At 47.6% G+C, this 24,109-nt stretch overlaps 1 long non-coding RNA gene across 7 annotated transcripts in view; it reads right to left on the bottom strand.

Moving 5' to 3' along the window:
• The window catches only part of LOC126522746 (uncharacterized), a 785,183-nt gene that overhangs the window by 309,321 nt on the left and 451,753 nt on the right, over positions 1 to 24,109 (bottom strand). Inside the window, exon 1 of one of the 7 annotated variants that reach the window (XR_011895175.1) lies at positions 2,019 to 2,976. The exons of the other annotated variants lie outside the window; for them this stretch is intronic. This is a non-coding gene — a long non-coding RNA (uncharacterized lncRNA). Of the gene's footprint in view, positions 1 to 2,018; positions 2,977 to 24,109 lie in introns of those variants that run through there. 7 annotated transcript variants of the gene reach the window in all.

The raw sequence follows: 24,109 nt of genomic DNA on the forward strand, positions 1-24,109 counted from the left end.
ATCCAGATTCATGTTCTCGTCTGAGCGGGAACGTGGATTTGGTAACGTAGATCATGTATCAGCGGTAACTTGTAACCCGGATAAGCGGTGAGCAATAAATAATAATGCCTTTATTTTCCATCCCAAGGATGTGGGAGGCAGAGAGAAAAAGCTAGATTCCCAGCTTGACGGGCTCTCGCCTCCCCGATACAAATACATTATTTTTAGAAAAAAAAAAGGCAAACAATACAAGCACATGAGCACAGAGAAAAAGGAATATCAGAATGCACAAACAAACGACAATTTTTACACAAATGTACAATTCCAAAAAACAAAGCGATGGGCATAATGTCGCACATTCCAAACAGAAAGTGCCACCCTTTCGCGTACAACTGAAACAAAATGACGCAAATCCTTTGGCCTAATGCGTAGAAAATTTAAATTGTAATGTTGGCACAGGTCTAAGAAATATGAAAGAGTGTTTCTGAGCATATGTTGCCCGTAACCTGTTCTGAATGAATGTATGTGCCAAATATCGGTGTTTCTGGGGGCGTACATGATATTTTTTTTCTGCAGTGATGCCAGCTGTGCAATGAACGAGACGTTGTTTTTGAGCTCGGTAAAGTATTTAGAAATTAGGCGGTATGCGTACAGATCATGAATCGGCATTATGTCGTCTTTCATAAAAAGCGGTTTAGCAGGGTGGTCATATGCTACATTTTATATTATTCTGAGCATTCCTTTCGGCTGAACGTGTAATTTTCGCAGATTCGTGAGGGATGTTTCCACCCAGAGCAAATGACAATAATTTAGATGGGAACAGAACAATGAATTGTGAAGCACAATTTTCACTTTTATGGCGAGGATGTGCTTATGAGTGTAAATCGATCCAATGACACGTGACAATTTAGATGCTACCTAATTTGTGTGATCATCCCATGTCATTTTCTCGTTGAAAATTACACCTAGTATGTTAAAGAAATTAACTATCTCTATTTTAAAATTATTAAGAATGAAATCATCATCAATATGAACATCCTTGTTTTTTGGTCGGTAAATAATGGCCTTTGTTATGGAAGTGTTAATATTTAGAGCATTCTATTTTGTCCACTTCCAATGACTAATTGCAAAAGCTTGCAATCAGTCATTGACCTGCAATTACTCCTTGAGGATCACAGCAGCATTCCGATACAAATGAAAAGGAAAACAAAAACAAATTGAAAATGAATGAAGCTTGCACCCTCTTATTGGCTGTGCAACAAAATATATCATGTTTTCACACCACGAGGATGGCCAGACGATGCATGTGTGATTAGATTCGGAACTGTCCTAGTAGAACTTGATAGAACGACAGAAATGGGGTGAATACATATTGCATATCTACAGCCGTGCCTTTTAGCTTGTTACCAGGGGTACTTTTCGCGTTACGTTCATCACGAACCAAGTTCCGCCTTCGCAGGATCCTCGCAGACCGACGTCAATGTCACTGACGATAAGTATACATGGTTTCAGCGCAGTAAAATAAAAAAGAAACATAATTCGTACGCCAAAATTCATTTGAATTGTTGTGTCCCGTTACTATGAATACCAAGAAGTTTCCGAATAATGTTGCACACAGTCACATGGAAACAAATCGCAGATTGATCGAGCAAGTTTTACTCCCTAAGCTGTGCAGTATGTCCTATCAAGCGGACTATATTTGTGTAGTTCTGTAATTCATTGCAGGCATTATTACTATTACTTGCTTTGAAAACATATATACACTTGACAAGAAAAAGAAAGCGAGTAGCAGGCTGGCAACTGCCACCAGAAGGGGTGCAACGCATATCTACTGCTCAGCGATGCACTAATAATGTATCCCTAAGTTGCGCACTGTGAACGCAAGGATATTTTAATAAATAAGTGATCACTTCATGTCTTGCGAGTGCATATAATGAGAAACTGAAAAGAATATGATACGGCCGAAAGTAGTAATTGCATTCTGTGCGATGCATTTCGGATTAGTCAATGGCGAAGGCCAAAAATAACGATGCACATACCCCATCGCACAGCGCTCATAATACGGGTCAGCAGGCAGCCGTCCGTTGCACCCTGCGCGCCGGAAGACGATCTTTCACAACCACTTCCGCCGGTTGTCCTTTCCCTTTCCACTCGCACTTTCCCCCTCTCCCCTTGCCACAAGGCCGCGTGGATTCAGAAATACACAACACTTTCCGCACATCGCGAGAGCGTGGCACCACGATGTCGTCAGTCTTCGGTACAGGAGGTCCTGATGGCATTCGGACCAGAGGGTTGCTGAAGGCGTCGCCATATTGACGAAGACGGCGACACGACGCGAGCGCCACCATCGTCACAGTGCGCTCGCCGTAACGAGCGCGGTAAAAAACGAGAGCGATCTTCGTTGATTCACAAATTCCTCGCCGGCGCCGCTGACAGTCGGGAAGCTCTCTCAATCAGAGGAACCTTCACGAACGTGGAGTAAGGACCATGGCGCAGCCCGCAGTAATGCCTCACGCCTGTGTAGACACTTGCCACGCACAGCAGGAAGAAGAGGCGACCACGCCAGGAGCCTCTTCCGGCTGGACTGCGGCGGTGGCGGAAGATTCTTCCTGACCACGTCCGTTTGGCCCCGGCGACGAAAGAAGCGCTGGGTCCGAAATAATAACAACTCAAAAGAAGGCGCAGCGACAGTTCCGGGCGCGCACGTGGAGAGGGTGTTAAAGAAGGGACGGGGTCCAGGCACGTCCACCGCCGGTGACGACAGGAGCCTCTGAGCGGCGGCGGCGGCGAGGCGACAGCGACCCGAGGACCCGCGAGCTGCCTCTGCGGCAAGCACCGCAGTAAGGAACGACGAACGCGCGAACCAACGCCGCGCCGCAAGCCGTTATGTATGCAAAGGCGGGATCCCGCGCTCTCTCTGCGCATTCACCGCTTGAGGAGCATTAGCAATTGTAATGAAGACACTACGGCAATGGGGAATGAGTAAGTTGTTACTAGACAGTCGGCGGCCGCGCGCGCGGCGCGTTTGCGCTGTTTTTGCTTTCGCCCCTTCCTCTCTCGGTCTCCTACCCCCTCCTCCCAGCCCCCCATCGCCCCCCCCCCCCTCTTCGGCACACACGTTGGCGGCCGTGTGTGGCTCTTCCCTTCGCCGCCACGACTTCCAGCACCCCCCACCCCCCTCCTCCCCCCCGCGGTCCTCTCTTCGCCTCAATCCCTTATTATTCTTCGGCTGCTTCCAAATTCAGTAGGCGATGCGCAAACCTCGCCGCTTCGGGTTCCCTCCGCCGAGCGCCTCTCGCGCGCCTTCCCTTCCTTTTTCTTCCCGGCAGCAGCCTCCCTCTGCGTCGCCTCTTCTCCCGCTCCTCCTCCTCTCTTCCCTCTTCGGTATGTATAAAACGTCTCGCACATCTTAAGTCGCGAGGTTATACAGAGCACGCCAGATACGAGACACATACACATACAGATATCCATCCTCCCCCCGCCCCCCTTCAGTTTTCCCCGTGAATGCCATGCAGGCCTAACGCATGAAGATTCCGTGTGTGTATCTTTCTTGTTTCGTCGCTGTATACCAACTTTGCCGTCCACACCGCCCTCCTTTTCCCGTGTACCCCCTCCCTCCCACCTTCCACTGTCGACTATACGTCCGTCCCAACCTACTTGCCTCCTTAATGTCCACCCCTCCACATCCCCTTACTCATACAGCGATCGCCTCTCACTCCACAAGCTCACCTTGGTCATTCTCATGCAGCTCGGACGCTTGACCGTCTCGTCGTCGCCGACGACTTCGACGCGTACTCCCGATGTTGTAACCTACCCCCCTTTCCCCCAACCCTCCCTACCCGCTTACATTCCTCCCCTAACCGCGCCGGACGCCTTCTACGCCCACTGTCGTCGTTGTGTTCAGCAGGCCGTTTCCAGAGCGCAGTATGGGCAACATGTGCGTCCCGCAGAGGCCGCCCGAACGCGTGTGTCGTATACCAGTGCGACCGGCCAGCAGTGGCCTCGGCCTGAGCTGCTCCATTGAGCCGTACCGTGGCGATTCGTTAAACAGTTCCTCCGCGGCCCCGGCGTTGGAGAGGAGGAAAAAAGGTGGCAGATGAAAAGCGTCGTCGCGCGCCGCGGTCCTGCTTGGCGAGGCAGTTCTCACGGACGGTGTGGGTGATGCGCGCCATTTGAAATGAGCCCGGGGGCCGTTTTCAGATGGATATGGCCGCCTGCCGACTGCGCCACCCTCCACTTCTCCTTGCACCACAGTGCGCTTGAGGTGCCATTCTATGCCTTGTTTCGCTCCATTATGGTATATTCTTTCTTTCTCTCTCTTTTTCTTTTTTTTTACGCGCCCTCATGCTGTGCACCGTTTACAAAGTAGCCCGAAACGACCCTCGATGCTTGAAGCAACGTTGGCGCCGGAGGGAGCCCCTCGAAACGCATAATGATGCTGAGAAGGAAGCTTTCTGATTGGACAAACGGCCGGTATAACATGGCTCACGTGACATAGCTGCAGGAAGTGTGTTAACTTCTGAAGAGGCCGATAAGAGTGAAGTCAAAGGAAGATGTGGTTTTGGAAACTTGTTGCTGTTTTTGTCGTGATAAAATGATTCATAACGCAGTGTCAATAAGTACGATACAAAAAATAACTGCAAATGATAAAGAAACAGGTGATAAGCAAAGAAAAGTAATGCATGGACGACTGTTTAGCCATGCAAAAGAATGTCTATCTACTCGGTTCTTTTTTTAGTCTTAATCAGTGTATGTATATGATCTCGCGATCATTTGTCACACCTTCACGGGGCCGACAAATGAAACCCAAAAGTTCGAAACAATGAGAACAATTTCTTGCAACTTGAAGCTAGCACAATTCATTAACCGAAGAAGTTATCTCCATCCATCATACTGGATACGACAGAAACATGAACAAAAATAAACTGATTGATCAAAATTTGAAGTACTCACACCGAACGACAGTGACAGACTGTCGTTAGCTATTGTTCGCGGTATAAACACAATCATGCATTTCATTATGACGACCGCACGTCAGTCATGAACATTTGAAAGGCCATGATATGACACTTTCAGGAGCTTTAAGATGTAGCTGAAACGCAAGGCTTCCTGTAGAGTCGGCCGTGTATAAGAAAAGCCTCAACATTTAGAAAAATACATAACATCGGACAGGCGCCTATGTTGTGGTAAGTACAAACGGTACTGGGATTGATCGGCCATTAGAAAACGCGGCCATGCCTTTGCCGTTGTTTTGCCAGCTTCGCCAAATCTGTCTCGTAGAGCAGCGACTTGGCGAACTCCATGACCAATAGCGTCCCGTGGACGTTTTGCTTAGTACGTGACTTCGGACTCCGGTATTTGTTCACGTTGCCGCCAAGGTTCTCTTTCTTTCCTTGTCCGCGTGCCTGCACACGCACGCACGCACAACACTATAATCGGAACACAAAAGCTCCACACAACAGCCAAGGCTCCCCGAGCGACCTTGAGTAGAGAAGCGGCGCTGTGCGCTCACGGACGCAAGCAAGGGGCCCAGCGGTGTTTGAGCAGCGTCCGCGGCACGCTCTATTGTGCAGCGCTCGCCTCTCGTGCCGCAAAAGAAGGCAAACACGACAAAAATAAAAAATTTGGACAGCAACCACAAGTAAGACGAAGCCAGACGGCACACCGACCAACCGAACGACTATAGCGGTTCCTGGGATATGTGGAGTGTCTGGTCAGGTCCGGTCACTAAGACTTCCAGGGTCGATAGCTCATCCTTAATGCCATGATTATATATAAGTTACCTGAGCCTATTTTACTTATCGATTATCGATATGTGGCGCGTTCCGCCGAGAATGCCCGCGTGTATATTATATAGGTACACAAGAATACGGCACCTTCAAGCTTTGTTGTCCAACAGGCGCGGCCTAGATCTCCCCCTCCGATGTCTCAAGACGCGCGCACTCCGTCTGAAAAGCAAAAGGCGGCTCACACAAGCCCGGCCAGAGGAGCGGTGTCACGCAGGGGGGCACGGCATGGGACGCCAGCCGGATCGGGAGTCACCGCGCCGCAAGCCCATCCCAGACCCATCCCCGCGGCCACCGGCATTCTCTGTGCCGCGTGGATCTTCCTATTGTCGCGGCAAAGCCATCGGTGGGTCTGAGGAATCGGACGGAAAAGGAAGAAAAGAAAGAATTCTATCGCCGCCACTGCGAAGTGGCGGAGAAGCGAGGAAAAAGCGGCGATACGCCACTTTTCTGAAAGGATCTATAGTTATATAGGTACGGGGAGAAGTCAAAAAGCCGATCGTAGACAGAATAAAGTTTTATTTCGTCGCTCCCATTTTTGTTATTTACATTTTTTTTATTCTTTTGCTCTGTCTTCCTCCTACGGCGTGCCTGGCGTGGTGGTGAGAAACCCGAGCGAGAAGAACGAGCAAAGACGGCGCTCAAGCTCAAGCCACCGAGGTGTTGTTAAGAGCCGCCAGTTCTCGCGCATCATTTTCGCGACCCCTTCTTTTTGTATGCCGCTGCTTCTTATTCGAGGAACGCGGCTCAGCCAACAGGCGGAAAAACTGCACCAATGTTCGCAGGCTCTTACAGCTTTTGCGACGTCATCGGCGCAGCTTTTGAAACGGTAGCTGCTTCGAGGGATGATCTTAACGTTTCAGAGGCATGACCCCAAAGGTGCCCTCGTTCGAGATGCTGAAACTGGCTCTTGAAAACGGTGCCCGAGGATAATGTGGATGATTTGAATCATTTTTTCGTGCGGCTTCAGCTGACAGATTGTCCCAATGCATTGCCTACAATATACTTTTCTTGATTCAGTAATATTTTCGTTCTAACTTCCGCTTATTGACTGTCTCTCTTTCTCTCCTATTAATCATGCGCTGACATTTTGAATCATCTTGTAAAAAAACAATATTTATTTTCTTCCACTTTCGTTGCTTCTTCTTGGAGAATATGATACTTTGCTCAAATCTAACAATCGTTCGTAATCATTTCTATACGTTTTATTAAAGAAACAGAAAACTTTCCTTATATGGCTTCCTTGATTCCATGTCGGTTGGCTTCGTGAAGTTGTTACGAATAATCGAGCAGTTATATTCCCTTGATTCTTCGCATATTAATTCTTCTCATAAGTTAACTTCCCCGGTTCGCTGTTTATCGCCGGTCAACGCCCTAAATTTTTCTAACTGGAGAACTTCTGGCGGTTCGTATACAACGTTCAGGTTAGCTTTTTTTTTTTTTTGTACCTTCGCTTTCCAGTGCTGTCTCACGACATTTCACTTGAAAGCTGTTCATATGTCTTTGTTATATATCACTCGGCCTGATAATGCCATGCGACTTTTGCATAGCTGTAGGTTCGTGATTTCCTCACATTTTTATTTTTGCATACTCGATAGTGCTAAGTTGTGAATTAACCATCAGAGTTACAGAAAAAGGAATGAAACAAAACAGACTCGAACGTGGATTTCCCTTTCCAGCTTCACCAGTGTGTGGATGCGTATGCGACTCTGTTGTGATGGATTCGAAGACGCATGAGAGACTGAGCTTTGCAAGGCATGCTCGAAAGCCACTTATTATAAACTTTATTAAAACATTATTAATGTTATTATTAGTCAATGATTACTAAGCCAATTATTATTAATTTATTTCTCCTTCTTTCCCTCTGCCTCTGCATATGTAGGACATTCTGTAGTCGTTAACAAGAGCATTGAGCAGCTGTTAGCACACGCACATCCTGGAATCTTTCGGTCGTGGTGCCTTCACTTGGGCACCACCACCGAAATATATATATGTATGACTAGGGGAATTTTACGGGAGCGTTGCACGATGAAGACTGCTCGACCTTGTGTATACAACATTGGCATGTATCTATACGCAAACTCTCGGCTATCGAACCCGCAACCTCATGCTCGACAGCAGATCGTCATTGCTACTGAGACACCGCTAAGCATATGAAAAAAGGAATTGAAAAATTTAATGTACACGTATTTTGTACACGTACACGTTGGTCTGTATGGCTACTGCGACATTTGAAGCTGATTTCCCCGAGTGGGAGATAGTAAAATGATATGCTGAAGGAACGAAGGTTAACCGTATAAGATAAACATCCCGTTTGCTACCGTATACTTTCGAAGGGTAAGATGACACTATGTGGAAAAAGAAAGACAGAAAAAGATCGAAAGGAAAGCGTAGAAGGGAAGCGCAGAGAGAGAGAGAGAGAGAGAGAGCGGAAAGCACACATACAAAAACATATTTCGTGGGGCTTTTTACAGTGCATGGTTCAACTCACTCAAGTGCAGGAACCTCAGTAACAAATTCGTCCCCCTTTTGGTAAGGTGACCTTATATCCCGGCATTCCATAACCGACTGCTTCGAAAACAGCCAGTCACCTCGTCGTTCTGCAGGGAGGACAATAGCAAAAACATGTTCAATCGTTTTGTTGCTGCCGTAACCGTCACAGACAACGCTGTCGGCCATTTATATCCGGCAAACAAAAGTATTCGTAAAAGCTACACCAGTCTAACCAGTTAGCAAAGAACAGGAGCCGAATTGACAGTTTTTCGTTCGTAAGGACTGTTTGCCATTGGCCGGCGACATTCGGTAATCATAGGTCCAGCAATGTTGTAGGCAGGCAGCTGCTTTTGGGAACAGTTCCAGCGTAAGAATTTTTTCGGGAATAAGAGCCGGATTGTCTTGGCTTGGGATTATCCAGCCAGAATTCGCATCTCGGAAAGAAAAGTCCGGACGATGTCCTAGGTCTCCACATGGACCGTGTTAAGCACCATGCGCGAGCATGCGAAGCTCTTTCCTTTTTTTTTTTTTTTTAAATGTCCTCGAAAATATCTCGCCATGGTCGAGCAGTTACAGCAGAGCGTGGCGAGCGAAGATTGTTCACGAGGTTCATCAGCACTCGGTAATTCACTTCATCACCCAGTCCTTGCGATGAGAACTGTATAGCTGGCTATTTCTTGCGCTATGCAGAATCGCGTAGTTAAGCGGGACCACCACAAGCGTCACGATCGGCCGGCAGTACACAACAACGAAACGAAATCCATGCTCATGAAAACAGCCGTACAATGGATAGGTCACGAGGTACGCACATTCCGATCTCGATATGCGAGCCGAAGAACACTGCGATAACTTCCTAACCGTACACCACACCTACCGATTCCTTGGCATGGCCGGAATTGGGAGAACGCTGTGCAAGGTACTCACAATTACACAGCATTCGTACCTGGACAAATTGTTTTCTTTTTCTCGGCCGTTCGGAAAACGGAGACCAAACCTTAAGGCTGTACACAGACGGTTCTATATCCCCTACAAGCAAAGCGACCGTTCGCATTTAGCGAAAAACAAAGAAGAAACGGGGAAGCAGCGAAAAATAACCAACAAAGAAATGAGAGAGAAAGAGAGAGGCAGCGAGGCATGGCACGAAAGCCGAACTCTCTCCGCTCCCGGTGTCGGCTTCTCCATGGCGCAGGGCCCCTGCCAGGTAAGGGAGAGCGCATGCGCGACCCGGGCACGCTCTGCGCCCCCGGCGCGCCCGGCCGCCGTGCGCAGTGCAGTGGCGCGAGCTGTGGGCCGAATTGATTATGCAAATCAGATTCCTCTCCCCCACCCTCCTTTCCTCCCCATCCTCTCTGCATAGCGCGGCGCTCGGCTCGCAGGCGCCCGCCCTTCAACCCAGACGTGCTCCTGAGGGAAATCCGCGCTGGGGAAATAAAAGGAAAACAAGGAGGGGAAAAAAAAAAGCAGCAGCGCCAGGCTTCGCAACGCGTAGAATAAAGACTAAAGCGAAGCAGAGCGCTCAGAAAAGCGAGAGAGCGGGATCCCTGTGCAAAACCACACGCGAAACTAAAGTCCAAAAATCAGACTGGCGCGGGCGAGCGAGAGTCGGCGGTCGACGTACGCTTATGCGTATACCAGGAAGTCTCGGAGTGGGTGTAAAGAGCGAGTGGGATTGTCCTCAGAATAAGAAAGAAAATGAAAAAAAAGAAAGGTGAGAAGGGAGGAGGGGGGGAGAGCTGGTGTGCTTCGAAAGGAGGACGTGCTGGATGGATGAAAAAAAAGTATTCTGCGCTGACGAGAAGGAGGAGAACCTCGGCTCGAAAGAGAGGAGCCACGCCGTTGGGATTGGGGAGAGAAGTAGCACCGGGCGAGGGACATTGGGAGCCGAGGAAATAAGAGAGGGTGAGTGAGGACCTTCATTTCGCATCTCAAACATAAAATGGGAACGCGAGGCAGCCGCTGCATGCTGATGAGGGGAGCGTTTTGGGGGCGCTCAGTCGGGCGGCGTGTGTGTACGTGCGAGGCGACGACGGGATGGGTCGACTTCACGTGCACGGGAGGAAAAAAAAAGATAAATGTAGGGAAGGAGGGAGAGAAGGGACGGTAGGGATGCGCACATTCGTGGAGGATGGAGAGCAGGTTCGGTCCTTCGCCTTGCGCGGGAAAGGAAAAGAAGGTGCGCGGAAGACGTTGACGACAGAGGCGCTATAGTGATGCCAAAAGATGGAGGCGGCCTGGAGCAAAAAAGGGATCCCCGGGAAAGTAGCCCAGTGAATAAAACAGCAAGAAGGATACGAGCCAAATAAAGGGGAAGTTGGAACTGTTAGGAATAGGAGTGAGCATTTCCGTAGTCCTTCCTTTCTCTCATCTTTTTTTTTATGGGGGGAGATTTTCCAGTGGGTACACGGTACATTTGGACTGGAATTCTTCGAAAAATATCTAGCGAGGCAGTTCCAGCGTTAGATGTCATCACGTACGTCCAAAACGGACGAACAAACAAAAATAAAGCCAGCGGCGATGCTTGAATGCTATTCTCCAGAAGCAATGTACAACGCGAGAAGGCGGCGTAGTGACGTCGACAACGGAAGGAACAGTCGTTTCCTGGAAAACATGTCTGCTGCCGCTTGCGCCAAGCGCTAAACCGCGCGCTTCTGTGCCATGTTATGTACCAGAATCCATCGTTATTGCAGCAACTGCCGAGTTGACCTGCTCTTTGAACTTGAAAAGTTAGCTGGAACTCTCTGATGGACGTAGCTACGTATACACTGAAACGTCTTCCTGCCGGCATCTTTGAGCCTTAACGGCGACAAATTGTAAATTCTTTACTCGTTATTTGCCTGTGTGCCCTCGATCCCATATCTGTCTTTTCTTTCTTTTGTCTGGTTCACTGGAAATTGAAGGCGAGACTTTGCCCCTTGGCATTACGGCGAGGTATAACGATAAAATTTATGAACAGGAAACGCGGTGAAATATAAATCTGCGCCATTATGCTTTAAATGGCTACTCTGTACAACACATTGGGATATTGGAGGTGAGAGAGGAATGATTGACAGTGATGGTGAGCATGAGTACGCAGACATGCGCAATGTAGTTTTGGTGTAGGCACCCTAAAACGTAGCCTCGTCACTAGAAGGCCTTTTGTTTTCTTTTGCGATACGGGAGAGAATGGTATAGATAGCTGTATAGAGCGAGGAACAATAATTATCGTTGACGAGGGGTGAAAGCAAATAAACTTTAGTGTCTTCCTATGCGGTGAGCGCTCATGGTCTAGCCTGTTGTGACATGCTTTCTTGCAATGTAGGCGATATCGCTAAACGTGCTTGAGCACACACTTGGGGCCGAAGAGTTTCCTAACCACGTACACCAACCGGCATCAACTGTTATGCAGATAGTCTGCGGATGACAATATAACCGGGAACGGGTATTGCTGTTTAGCAAGCATGCTAACTTCTTATCCCTGCTAGAAAAAAAAAACGAAAGAAAGAAGGTTTCGCACTATCATCCCAGTGTTTCGAAGACTGCGGCACTTCTCGTTGACAGAAAATAAAACAGACTCATCTGTCGAGACATGCACCTTGGGAGAAGCGGTGGTTGTCTGCACAAATTTAGGCTGTGATTTCGCGTTTTCACGCCCCCCCCCCCCCCCCTCTAACTTTTTTTCATCGTGCTCATGGAAAGCACAAGAAACAGTACCGATGACAGAAAGTGGCTTTGCCTTTCCAGTAGGGCAAACAGTTCTGCGAAGCAGCGAAATTTCTGCGTAACGTTTCTAAGAAAAACAAACTCTCTCGTCGTGCATTCCCGAAGTTTGCCGCGCAAAGGTTGCCAGCGACAAACGCGCGCATTGCTGCAAGTGTATTTCCTTCTGAAGCACAGCAAAACAACGAAAAAAAAAAAGAAAGAAGACGAATCGAGAAAATAAAACCGAAAGTAATATTCCTTTTTCACCCTGCTCTCCCCATGCGGTTGTTTCTCCCTTCCCAAACATCTCCAATCATGCGCTCTCCCATGTTCCGTTCCCATTTTCCCTCGTCGCCTCGACGCAGCGCGGTGGCCGTGGCTTCGATGGCGCCGATATCGGCGCGCAGCGCGGACGGCACGGCGGCGTTTATTTCTCGCCTCGTCTTTCCCAACGTCTCTGTCTCAAGTCGTTAAAGTGAGGACGGAATCGGCGCCAACTCGGCTCGGAGGCGGCCAGGAAGAAAGAACTCGAATCGATCGCGCAGTGCGCAGAGAGAGCCGTTTCTTTCTAAAAGCGGCGGCGATGCGTTGGCACCTTCGCTCCCCCAGCGTCCCTCTTTATTTTAATGTGTTACAATTACTGTTTCGCTTTGTTTTCTTACATGTCTTTCTCCTTCTTTTGGTTTTCTGGCCCAACATATATTATTTTGTTTCTTATTTTTGTACCTTTCGGAAATGCGTCTTGATAGCTCGCCTTATTTCCTCTCTATTTTTTTTATCGTCCGTACGTCCTCGTCTCCCGCATTCATTTGCACACATTTGTGAAGCCGCTCCCCCCGCGCCACGTCTAATGCTCAGGTGCCTTCGGCGTCGACAGAGTGAGCTTACGAACGCATTTTTCGTACTTCCTGGGTCTGTATTTTTCTATTGCTTCATTTATTTGTTACTGTATATGTTTCGTCTTCTTTTATTCATTTTTTCTTTTTCAGGCTGGGAGGTAATGAACTACGCGAAGGCTGATCAGAGCGTTGAGAAACGGTTTAACTGATTCGTAAGCGATCTTTTGTTCATTGCACTTCCTTGTATTTTCATTGCCACACTTATATTTATGGCCCCCATGAGGCGCAAATTTTCCTAACTAATAATAATATAGTAATACCAGAGGTAATAGTACAGCCAAGTGCGCCGAACTGCGCTTCGAAGAAAATCGTCAGTTCGCGAATAGTTGCTTTTGAATTTAGAAGAGGAAGCGATGTTGCAGCTGAATCTGGTGCACGTAACGGCTTTTTTCTTTTCTCTCTCTGTGCCCGTGTGTGTGTGTGTGTCTGTGTGTGCGTGTGTGTGCGCGTGTGCGTGTGTCGGTGTGTGTGTGTTCACTAAACTCCTTACAACATGAAAAAGCACTGAAGACATTGTACGAATATACTATACATTAGTCTGCACAGGATCACTACAATGTGGAGCCATTTGCAAAGCAAGGTGTATATGTGTGGTCTTCGGCGGCGCGTGTTTGTTTGTTTGTTTGTTTGTTTTAGATATAATCGTACGCAAAGCTCCCCAGCCACTACAGCTCGTACACGACACCGCGTTGCCTGAATTTTCGCAAGTGCCTCATTCAGTTGAAATTTAAATATTCCTGCGCATTTTTCCTTTTTCCATGGCATGAAGCATATTTTGATGTGAAGCAGTGCTTCAACAGTGGCTCTTAATAGGTTAAAAAAAAAATCGACGTTCTACACTTACAGGTACATTACAGGTAGACCTCGACAAACTCGCATTTTGGTGTTGCCAGTGGCAAATGGAAATTAACGTTTCTAAAACTAAGGCCACGACGTTCACGAGAACACATAATCCAGAATTGAGCTACTACATGATTCAGGGAATCCCTGTTGAGAAAGTATCCACATTTAAATATCTCGGAGTTCATTTACCCTCTGATTTATCTTGGAACGAGCACATTAATACCATAACTAGTAAGGCATCCAAAACACTCGGCTTCATTAAACGTAACTTATACTTGGCGAACTCTGCTACTAAGTTATTAGCATACACTACGCTTGATCGTTCAAAGGTAGAGTACGCACCCATTATTTGGAACCCGCATCAGACCTATCTGATTGATCAGCTCGAAGCAATACAAAATAAAGCAGCAAGATATATCACAAAAAAAATACTCGCGAAACTACAGTGTTACGGATATCAAGGAATCACTTTCATCGCCCTCTCTTCAAAACCGCCGGCTAATAACATTGCTATCACATTTTCACGCGCTTTATCATGGTAGATCCCCGTTCCGGGAATCTTACATCAATGCAGCTCATAGTATTTTTCAGCGTTTTGATCACTCATTCAAGGCGCAACCCCTTTTTGCTCGCACTGATCTGTACCGTCATTCACCATTACTTCTGGCAATATTTCATTGGAATAAACTACGGAGGGACATTGTATCTGCCATTAACCAAGATGTTTTTGTTAACAAGTTGTAGGTTTTTCTAAATGTCTGATTATTTCTGTGTTGAGTGCTTACTTGTGTATGTTATTCTTTCTGTATATAACTATGTCACTGTGTCTTACCAATGTTCTTTTTTTTACACGTCTGTAATTGTAACTGGCTCCCCCCCTCCCCCCCCCCCCTATGTAATGCCCGAGTGGGCCTGTAGGGTATATGAATAAATAAATAAATAAATAAATAAATAAATAAATAAATAAATAAATAAATAAATAAATAAATAAATAAATAAATAAAAATACAGGAGATTTTGCAGTTCTAACGGTTAAAATGAGGAAAAAAAAAGAAAAGGAGAGCTTGAGGAAAATAAGGTCCGCCTGGCACCACTGTTCCTGCGGGCGTTTTTCTAATTTCCATTCTTGCTTTCTTTTATTATATTAGGTATAATGCGTCCTTCACAAACCAAAAGACACAAAAGCTTTGTCTAACAAAAACAAGACGAAGCCGCTTTTGCGACCGCTTAAGGCCGCAGACATTCAAAAGGGGTTACAGCCTATTCGAGGTCCGCAATCAAGTCAAAGCGAAGGTATGCAAATGTACCTGGGGCTGTCAGCGATACGCGTGAAATACTGCGTTTTCATATGCCCGCCCGCTGTTGGAAAGTATAACGACCGCATGAAAGATTCAAAGTTGGCCTCCTGAAGCCATTAGCAAGGAGTTATCGCGGCAGCTTGAAACACTTAGCGAATTCATGCTGACTGACGCGGCGTTGATGATACATCAATACGACTGAAACCAAACCTGTGCAGAAAAGTAACTGACTTCGTTGCGCGACGTTTCTGTTATGTAGATTCCTTAAACGAGTACACTTTCTCTGTGTGGTGTATGTGGGTCTAATCAATAATAATAATAATAATAATAATAATAATAATAATAATAATAATAATAATAATAATAATAATAATAATAATAATAATAATATATAAACCCGTCAAAATATATTGGCCGCTTAGAACCTTCGGGCGATGCGTTGCTAAGCCCTAGGGCACGGGATCGAATCCCAGCCTCGGCGATGGGCGCGAATTCCAAGAAAGCCCGTTTACGGTGCACTCAATGCACTGAAAAGAACCACAAGTGTTCAAAATTAGACCGGAGTTCCCCGCTACTGCAAGCCTCGCAATCATACCATGGTTCTGGCACGTGATATACCAGAACTTAATTAATTAAACTAATATACAAAGGCAAGTACCAGATGTGCCGCAAATAACTTACTATAACTCTTGGTTTGTATTCAAAAAAAGTTCTTACGCTAGAAATGTTCGCAAGCTAAAATGCCTGCCAATCATAACCTAGCACTTTCTCACGGGACCGGCCAATTGGAAAAAAAAATAATTTAAGAACGAAAAGCTTTGTGAAATCGACCCCTCGTTTCTACGAACCACCTTAGGTTTGAGCACCGAAGTGGTGCTAATATAAAGGACTAAAGTGTGCTTTGTTGATCATAAAATATTGCACCTTAAGGTCCTGGTATGAAAAGTGTAGTCACTGCGCGCGAGGCTGCGGATTGCAGGTGTGTAGTATAAATGCAGCTTTTGTCAGAGGAGATTGTCCTTGTTGGGACTTCAGGAAGTTCGCGTGGGTGCCAATGCAAGCATCGCAAACATGCACCTGCATTTCGTGAGATGCAAGGAACTCCGCTAATTAGCGCTGTGCTCCAAATTTTCATGCGGTAATTTGGTAATTTCTCCCCACCGCGCCTAAATATATCAGGATTTTTACGGCTTTGAGCGCACGTTACCTTCGACATGTCCTACATACCCGGTAGATTTTATTGCGGTATATTCCAATTAATTTAATGAACTTACGTGGACATATGTAGCGGACATTGGAAGCGAAAATTCTCCACCACATCGACTGTAGTCACGATAAAAGCTTTCGCATGAGTGACATACCTTCCTGCGACACGTACAACTACGGGAGGGAAGAGCCTATCAAACATCCCCTTTGAATCTGCCCCTGCTATGACGACCAGCTCCTTCGACATCTGTAGCACGTTAGATCGCCTGAATTTAAGCTCATTCACGTGACAAAACTACATAGACCGTTTCGCCGTGCCGCACAAGCCCCCATGAAGTTATACATGCCGTATTAATGCAGTTCCCGAAGTCGACTGACCTCAGTGAGCGACTGTATAGCTTCGATGTGCACATCCGAATGAAGTTATAACCTCAGTGATTTGTCTTCTTGCTTTCTTCTCATCCCATAACCTCATCCCCCTGTGAATACGGTATAGCGAATCGGACGTGCATTATCGACGCTCGCGACACCCAACGTTCGATCACGTGATTCACTCAGGTGACGTTGCAAAAAATGTGGTGCGCCTTTCGTTTTGTTCCTACTGTCGCGCTCCTACTCTTTGTCGTTTCTTCACTTTAGTCTTTGTGATCTGTCCGATCTTGTTCTCTCTTTCATTTCCCTTCTTCCCATGCTCCATTTCTATGTTTCTGACCTCTCCTTCATGAAGAGTACAGGCAGGTGTTGTGCCCCTTGCTGCTCCTTGCTTTCTTTTTTCTCTCTTTCGATTAAAGTTTTGAGACCAAATAATAATGATCGAGACTTCAGCCAAACATTGGAGCACTTGAGAGCGAAATTACAGAGACAGAGACAGGGAGGGCAATTGAGAGCAACAGTTGAAGTGCATTGTCTAGCGAGGATGCCAGCTGGAAACAAAAGCCCCCGTGCCGAGGCCTTGACAAGACTCTCGCGTATTACGTTTGTTACTGGGTCGCGCGACTGCGCAGGTTCCGCGCGGGAAGCGACATCCGATGACGCGCGACGTTCGACACAAGGGGGGGGGGGGGGGGTGCAATCGGGTTGCGGCGGTGGAGGTCGACAGTTGGTTAGCGTGCCGTCGTCATAGCGACGCCCCGGGCTGCCCTTGCCTGCATCGCGCGCGCGCGCAGCGATCGAGCCCACCGGCAGCGTGCTCGATTAATCGTCCGGCCCCGTTTTAACGCCGTTAATATGCTAATTTGGCGCCGCTCCGAGCGTCCTTTCATTGCGCGCACGCGATCTGGCGAGCTCCCTGCCAACGTGCGTACGCTCTCTCGTTCAGGGTAAAAGACCTCGAAACGAGCTCCTTCCTTTCGCATATGCGCGTATATACGCGGTTAACTGTGCAGCTTGCGTGACTGCGTACGACGGGGTATGGGGTTAACTGACTCGGAGGAGGTGAAAGTTTAAGGCGGCATAATGTCCGAGCCAGCTTCGTGGGCCTGTTGTAGCATGCGTGATGTGTGGCTATAGGCTGGCCAAACATCCTGGCTATATGTGCTGTGGACATGTGAAGGCCACCGGTTAAAAGGACGCGCGCAGTCGGTCGTGCGTGCGCGTGAGGCTGTTTATCGGTCGCATTCTTCGCGTTCGCGTAGTAAACGAGCACGGTTACCAGACAATTAAGGCGCAGCTTAAATGACTGCCATTGCAAGCTATGCCGTTCTTTGCCACAGTTCAATTCGCGGGGCCATCGTTTCTGTTGAGATTGCACAAGATCGGCTCACAAGCGCGAGAAATACGCACGGGAACAGCGTCGTATTTCTAAGAGTCGCGAAAAATAAAACGTGAACGTACGTCACAAAGCACCTAGGCGCAAGCAAGAGCTTCACGTCTCTTGTTTTCTTCGGAAGATTGTATATTTTTGGAAGGGGCGCGAAGGCTATGGCATTCTCCTACCAAGACGACGTCCAGGGTTCGATTCCCGGCCACATCGGCGGGTTCTGATGAGGGCAGGGTGGAAAAATAAAAAAAATAAAGATGCTAGTGCGATGTTCTTGCACGCTAAAGATCACCAGGCAGTCAAAATTATTCCTCAGCCCTGGACTGCAGCATTTCTCATAAACCAAAAGTATATAAATAAATAAAATTACGTAATTAACTATAAATAAATAAATAAATAAATAAATAAATTGTACGTTAAAAATGACTGATGTTCCACCTCAGTGCATAGATGCCAGAATAAAAGTAGATTGCGCGGTGATAACTACAGTGTGCCCATGTACGCTCGGTTCAAAAGAAAGACTATTTAGCACACCAAAAGCCAAACAAACATCTCTTACGCATATCTACTATGAAGTCCGGATATGGAAGTGCTCCCGCCCGAATATTTTTCAACAATAAAATAAAATAAAATAATTTAAAATAAAATACAATAGAAACATAAAGAGACCTAGCGAGGCGGCTTGTAAGACGCGCTCGATCAACGACGTGTTCACACACCGAAGAGGTCGCGAGAACAAATCGGTGTTTCTCATCTCCACGCGGTTGTCGCTCCTGGCAGCGATGCATCAGCCGCACGAGAACACTAGAGCTGCTCCGAACATGGCGCCTGGAAGCATTCGGCGTTGCAACGCGTAGTCTAAGGCCATCGACAACCGTATAGAGGTGTACGTATACCTACACAACGTATAGCCACGTGAAATAGAGTGCATCGCGGTACCAGGGGGTGGAGGCTCGTGTACGTACAACCCAGCAGCAGCAGCCTCATTTCGGCCGCGTCCGGCTCCTTGCGACGCGTGTTTCGCGTGCCATTAATTATTTATCGACTGCACCTGCGGTCCCCAAGCTCGAGTCCGCGACATGCAGCGCGCGGCCGATTTACAAGGCGATCTCGTCGACGGGGAACCGCCGGCGGCTTTCCCCTGTGATCCTCGGCGCGCTGCAACTGAAAACAAAGTCGAGGCGGCCGAAGAAATATCGATGGCGGGACGAGAAAAAAAAAAAAAAAAAACGAGACAAGCACGCAACGAAACAAAACGATGAAAGATGGCCCAGGAAAGCTGCGAGAAAGAGTGGAAGACGCCGCGCGACGGTGTACACCGCGGCCGCGACGCGCAAACAGGAAACGCGAGATTATTTACGATCGTCCTATAGCACGTAGTCGTCGTCGTCGTCGTCGTCGTCCGGGGCAGGTGTCGCCGTACAGTTCCCCGTTCCTTGGCGGCATCGCAAAGATCCTGGCCCCTACTTACATGGTGGCCCGCGTTTTGTAGTATTTATTTTATTTCATATTTATTTGCTCGCATGTGTGGGTGTGTGAGAGGGAGAGACTCATTCAGGAATTAGCGTGCAAGCTGCTCTCAAGGATTACTTTCGGTTCAACGTTAGGTAATGATTACCCCGAGATCTGATTTCGGGTGTGCCGGAATCGCTGATCGGAGAATGTGGAATCTCTCATATTCGTGCGCGTTTTCGTTATCTTGAGCGACCACACCGTGAGCGATGTCTGAGCGTCTCAGCCTTTTGTCGTCGTTATGCGCGATTTCCTATTGTTCTGCTATCAGAAATATGAAATAGAGCCGTAAAACCTAAATCCTTGAAGTCACCTTCGTAGCACTTCCTGGCACATAACATAACACTTCCCATCAGCACGCGCAGTGAAAACAAAGAACTTTTACATACATGCACCTTGTAGTAAAGCGTTGTCGCTCAGATGCAGAATGTTGTTTTGCTAAATCTTGGGCCGAATTAGACTCGCCAACATACGGTAATTTTTCGCGCCTCCTTTCGTACAAAGGACACAATAAAGAGTACGGCAGAGCCCATATCTCACGATGATAGTCGACGGTGTAGCGTTACAGCTTATTGCTGGAGTCATGTTTATTTAAAATCCGTAGCGCTCGTTCTGAGGCTTCCGTTGCCTCCGTTATATGCAACATACTCTGCCTCCTGCGTCGTCCCGCTTTGGTATGGCACTCGCTCGCCTAATCTGCGCTTCAGCATGCCAGCCAAAGTCACTCATGAGCTTGACAGCATGACGATGATTGTTTGACAAGTACGCAGTGACGACGATGGAATGACGAAGAAAGAGTTACGTCAATGGAACGACAAAGGTGGTGTGGGGATGGCGGCATGGTAGAAATGAGATAACGATGGTGTAACATCACCAGCATGACGACGATGGTAGGAAGACAAGCGGATGACGAAGCTGGAATAACGATGATGCCACGACCGCGACAGTCTGACGACGACGGTATGACAACGAATGCATGACGACGACTGCATAACGACAACGCATTGACGACGATGGCATGACAACGGTATGAGTACCATTGGTTGACGATAAGTGTATGACGAAAATTCTATAACGAAGACTGTGTGATGACAATGGCGCGACGATGACGTCATGACGACAGTCGGATGACGAAGCTGGAGTGACGGCAATCGAATGACCGTGACGGCATCACGGCGACGTTGTCACAACGAACGCGTGACGACTGTGTGATGGCGGTGGCTTGACGACACTGGACTGACGATAGGCTGATGACAAAGCTGAAATGATAATGATGCGGTGACCACGACGGTCACAGCCTTGAGCACATACCTAGCGGTCTAAGCTATTCGACAACTGGGTCACTGGGTTGGTGTAGAAGTCATGACGACGACGTCATAAGGACAGTCAGATGACGAAGCTGTAGGGACGACAATGAAACGACCGCGATGGTATCACGACCACGAACAAATCACGTATACATAGTGGACCAAGCTGGTAGACAACTTAGTATGGACGGACGGACGGATGCATGGATGGATGGATCGATGGACGGACGGACGGGCAGGCTCAAAACGCCTGAAGAAGGCAAAGAATGCTAATATAAATATATAATATAGCTACACCATACCGGCGTATGACGGGCGTGCGCATTTCTGTACTGTTTAAACAACCATGGTGGAATCCATCGCGAACAATGCGCAAAAAGGTACAGTATAGAGACTGGATGGTGCGAGCGCGTATACGCGGACGCAGACATTCACTCTAGTATGACGAAAACAGCTACGTCATGTCGACGTATATGAAATCCGTGCGCACTACACTTGTTAATACAGCTGTCTTGTTCAAATAAAACGAAAAAAAGAATGAGCAGTACGCACGCCTGGTTGCGCGGAAGTGGACATGGCCACGCGCATGTACACAGAGAGAGAGAGAGAGAGAGAGAGAGAGAAGTCACATGACAGTTTACAGCACGACAAACTTATTAGCTGCAGCAATAAGAACGGAACGCATATAGGACATCTATACCCTGCATGTGAAATTATGCAGAGGTTTATATTACTGTACTAGCCTTAATTCCTTTCGAATGTTCTGTGGCCCAGTTTCTTCAGGAGAATGTGCACTAAAACAAAGGACTAACTATTCGAAACAAAGGAAGGCTAGCGAAATCTTTTCAAGTGTTTATTACGAAGGAAGAGCCCAAATATATGAGGTCGTTTTTGGCGGACACGAATAAAACATAAAAAGAAAGAAAGAAAGAAAGAAAGAAAGAAAGAAAGAAGGAAAGAAAGAAAAAGAAATGGCCTATGGAATTGCCAGCAGAAACACTTGCGAATTTCAACAAAATGTCCAAGAATTCCTGCTCGGCCGAGTAACAAATTTCTGCATGTTTGTGTACCTACAGAAGTAAGGAGCCAATATAGTATCGCCGCACCAGGAAAAGCAGCGGGCCAAAATGTATTTGTCGGTTCTCCTCTGCCACATGAATGGCACCGCGGAGTGCTGTGTGTATGTATGTGTTTGTGTGTACTATACGTATACACACCAGGCGGCGCGGATAAGAGGTTTGATAGCGCCGGATCTGTGTTGGGGCTCGGCCAAGTCCGTGACCGGACTTCGCGCGGCGTCTCCTCCGATGCCGGTCACGCCGCGCGGGCCACTTTCGCCCTCCACCTATGACGTCAGGACTACGAAGTCGAAGACGACAGTCAGGAGACAACAGAGGAAATAGCGCCATTTCGTTTGCCAGCATCATTGGTTGTCTCCAATTCCGTTCGTGTACACAGAATGGTATACATGATAGAGAGATGAGGTGTTGCAGAGATACATTTTACATGGAAGGTATGCAGGTAGCTTCGAGAATGAGAGTTCGAACCACACCACTCAACAGATAATGAAGTCAAGAAAACCACCGGAAAAATTAATTGGGTTCTTACTTGAAATTTAGAAGTATCAAGGAAAGGGTAAATGAAAGAGGGCAAAAAGACAACTTGCTGCAGGTGGTAGCCAAACGCACATCTTCTGCATGACTCGACAACCGAGCTACGGTGATGGCTGTTTCCCGTTAAATGTTTCGTGTATTTGTGTATGTGTGCTATAGATTTGGTTCTGGGAGTGCTAGCCAGCGCCGCCCGCAGCCCTGGCGGCGGGTGTGGAGAGAGAGAGAGAGAGAGAGATGAAGTGGAAAGGCAGGGAGGTTAACCAGATATTAGTCTCCGGTTTGCTACCTTACACTGGGATTTGAAGATAGGGGTTAGAAAAAGGACAGAGATGAAAGGGAAAAAATGCACACACAGAGGCACACACACGAAGGGCGTTCCAGTTAACGTTCACAAAGGCCGGTAGATCGCAAGAAACGCAGTAGCGCTTGCACGGCCTCCTGTGACGTTAGTTCCTGTCGTTGGTGTAGAATTCCTTCTTCCGATAGTGGTTGGTCGTCCAGCTGGTTGAGTTATGGCGAACGGATTTCCTCTATGGACTGTATACTGCGGGTAGTCGCACAAAATATGGCCAATCAATTCTTCATGGCCGCAGTGGTCACAGTGTGGTGTCGGCCATCCCTATGTGGAACGCATAGGCTTTGGTAAAAGCAACGCCCAACCACAATCGATGCTAATGCGTGGCGTCTCCAAGGCGAATGTTTGATGGGACTCGAAGGCTTAATGTGGGATCAAGGGAGTATAGTCGGGAATTCCTGAAATGTGGCTCATTCCATTGCGATGCGATTGATTGGAGAGAAAGCAGGCAGAGCTTCCGTGCTGCGTCAGTTCTAGAAAGTGGTATTTGTGCGTGGCGGTCCTCAGTATGGGCTGAACGGGCAGCTTGATATGGGCCCGTTCATTGCCGATAATCCTGCAGTGACTTGGAAGCCATTGGAAAACTATTTCATGTCCTGCATCACTTATGTGGTGCATCGTCTCTGTAATCTGAAATACTAGCTGTGCATGCGGTCCGCGTTGTAAAGGTGACAGTAGAGACTGCCGTGCCACCTTTGAATCGCAGGAGATCGTCCACTTGTGTGGCGGTTCATCGCCGATGCAATGAAGGGCGGTAAGGAGCGCTGCAAGCTCTGCTGCCGTCGACGTTGTCGCGTGAGTCGTCTTAAATTTGATGGTTGTAATCTTCGCAGGTATCACGATTAACGCAGCGGAGCTGTTTGGCAGGACAGATCCATCAGTGTAGATATGCGTAGTGTCACGGTAAATCTCCTACACAAGTAGTAACGCGAGCTGTTTCAGCTGTTTAAGGGTTGCTGATGATAGATCAGCTTTTTTCGTGATGTCAGGTATTGTAAGGTAGATTTTTGCTGAGCGAGCCACTACGGAGGAACCGAAGCTCTCGCAGTAGGAGTGAAACAAGCTGTCAAGGATTCCCCATGTGCGGTTATCGTTTGGCTGAAAGAGGTACGTGGTCTGTCCGTTGGTAGAGAGGCTAGGTAGTGGCCAGGAGTCTTGGCAAGATCTCTTATATGGGTCCTCAGCGCTTGAATTTCAATGTAGGTCTTGACAAGGTAGTCTCTAGTGATTACTATATAGTCGCCACTGTTGCTGCACTCTGAGGCAGCCCTAGACAGATACGGAGCGCTTGAGCCTGAACAGTTTATGTTGTGCGTAGATTCGTTTTGCGTGTGTTGGTTATTGCTGGAAAGCTGGACCGCAGAAAGCCGAGAAAAGGCAC

Source organism: Dermacentor andersoni, chromosome 6 (genome assembly GCF_023375885.2).
Source record: "Dermacentor andersoni chromosome 6, qqDerAnde1_hic_scaffold, whole genome shotgun sequence".
Classification (NCBI taxonomy): domain Eukaryota; kingdom Metazoa; phylum Arthropoda; class Arachnida; order Ixodida; family Ixodidae; genus Dermacentor; species Dermacentor andersoni.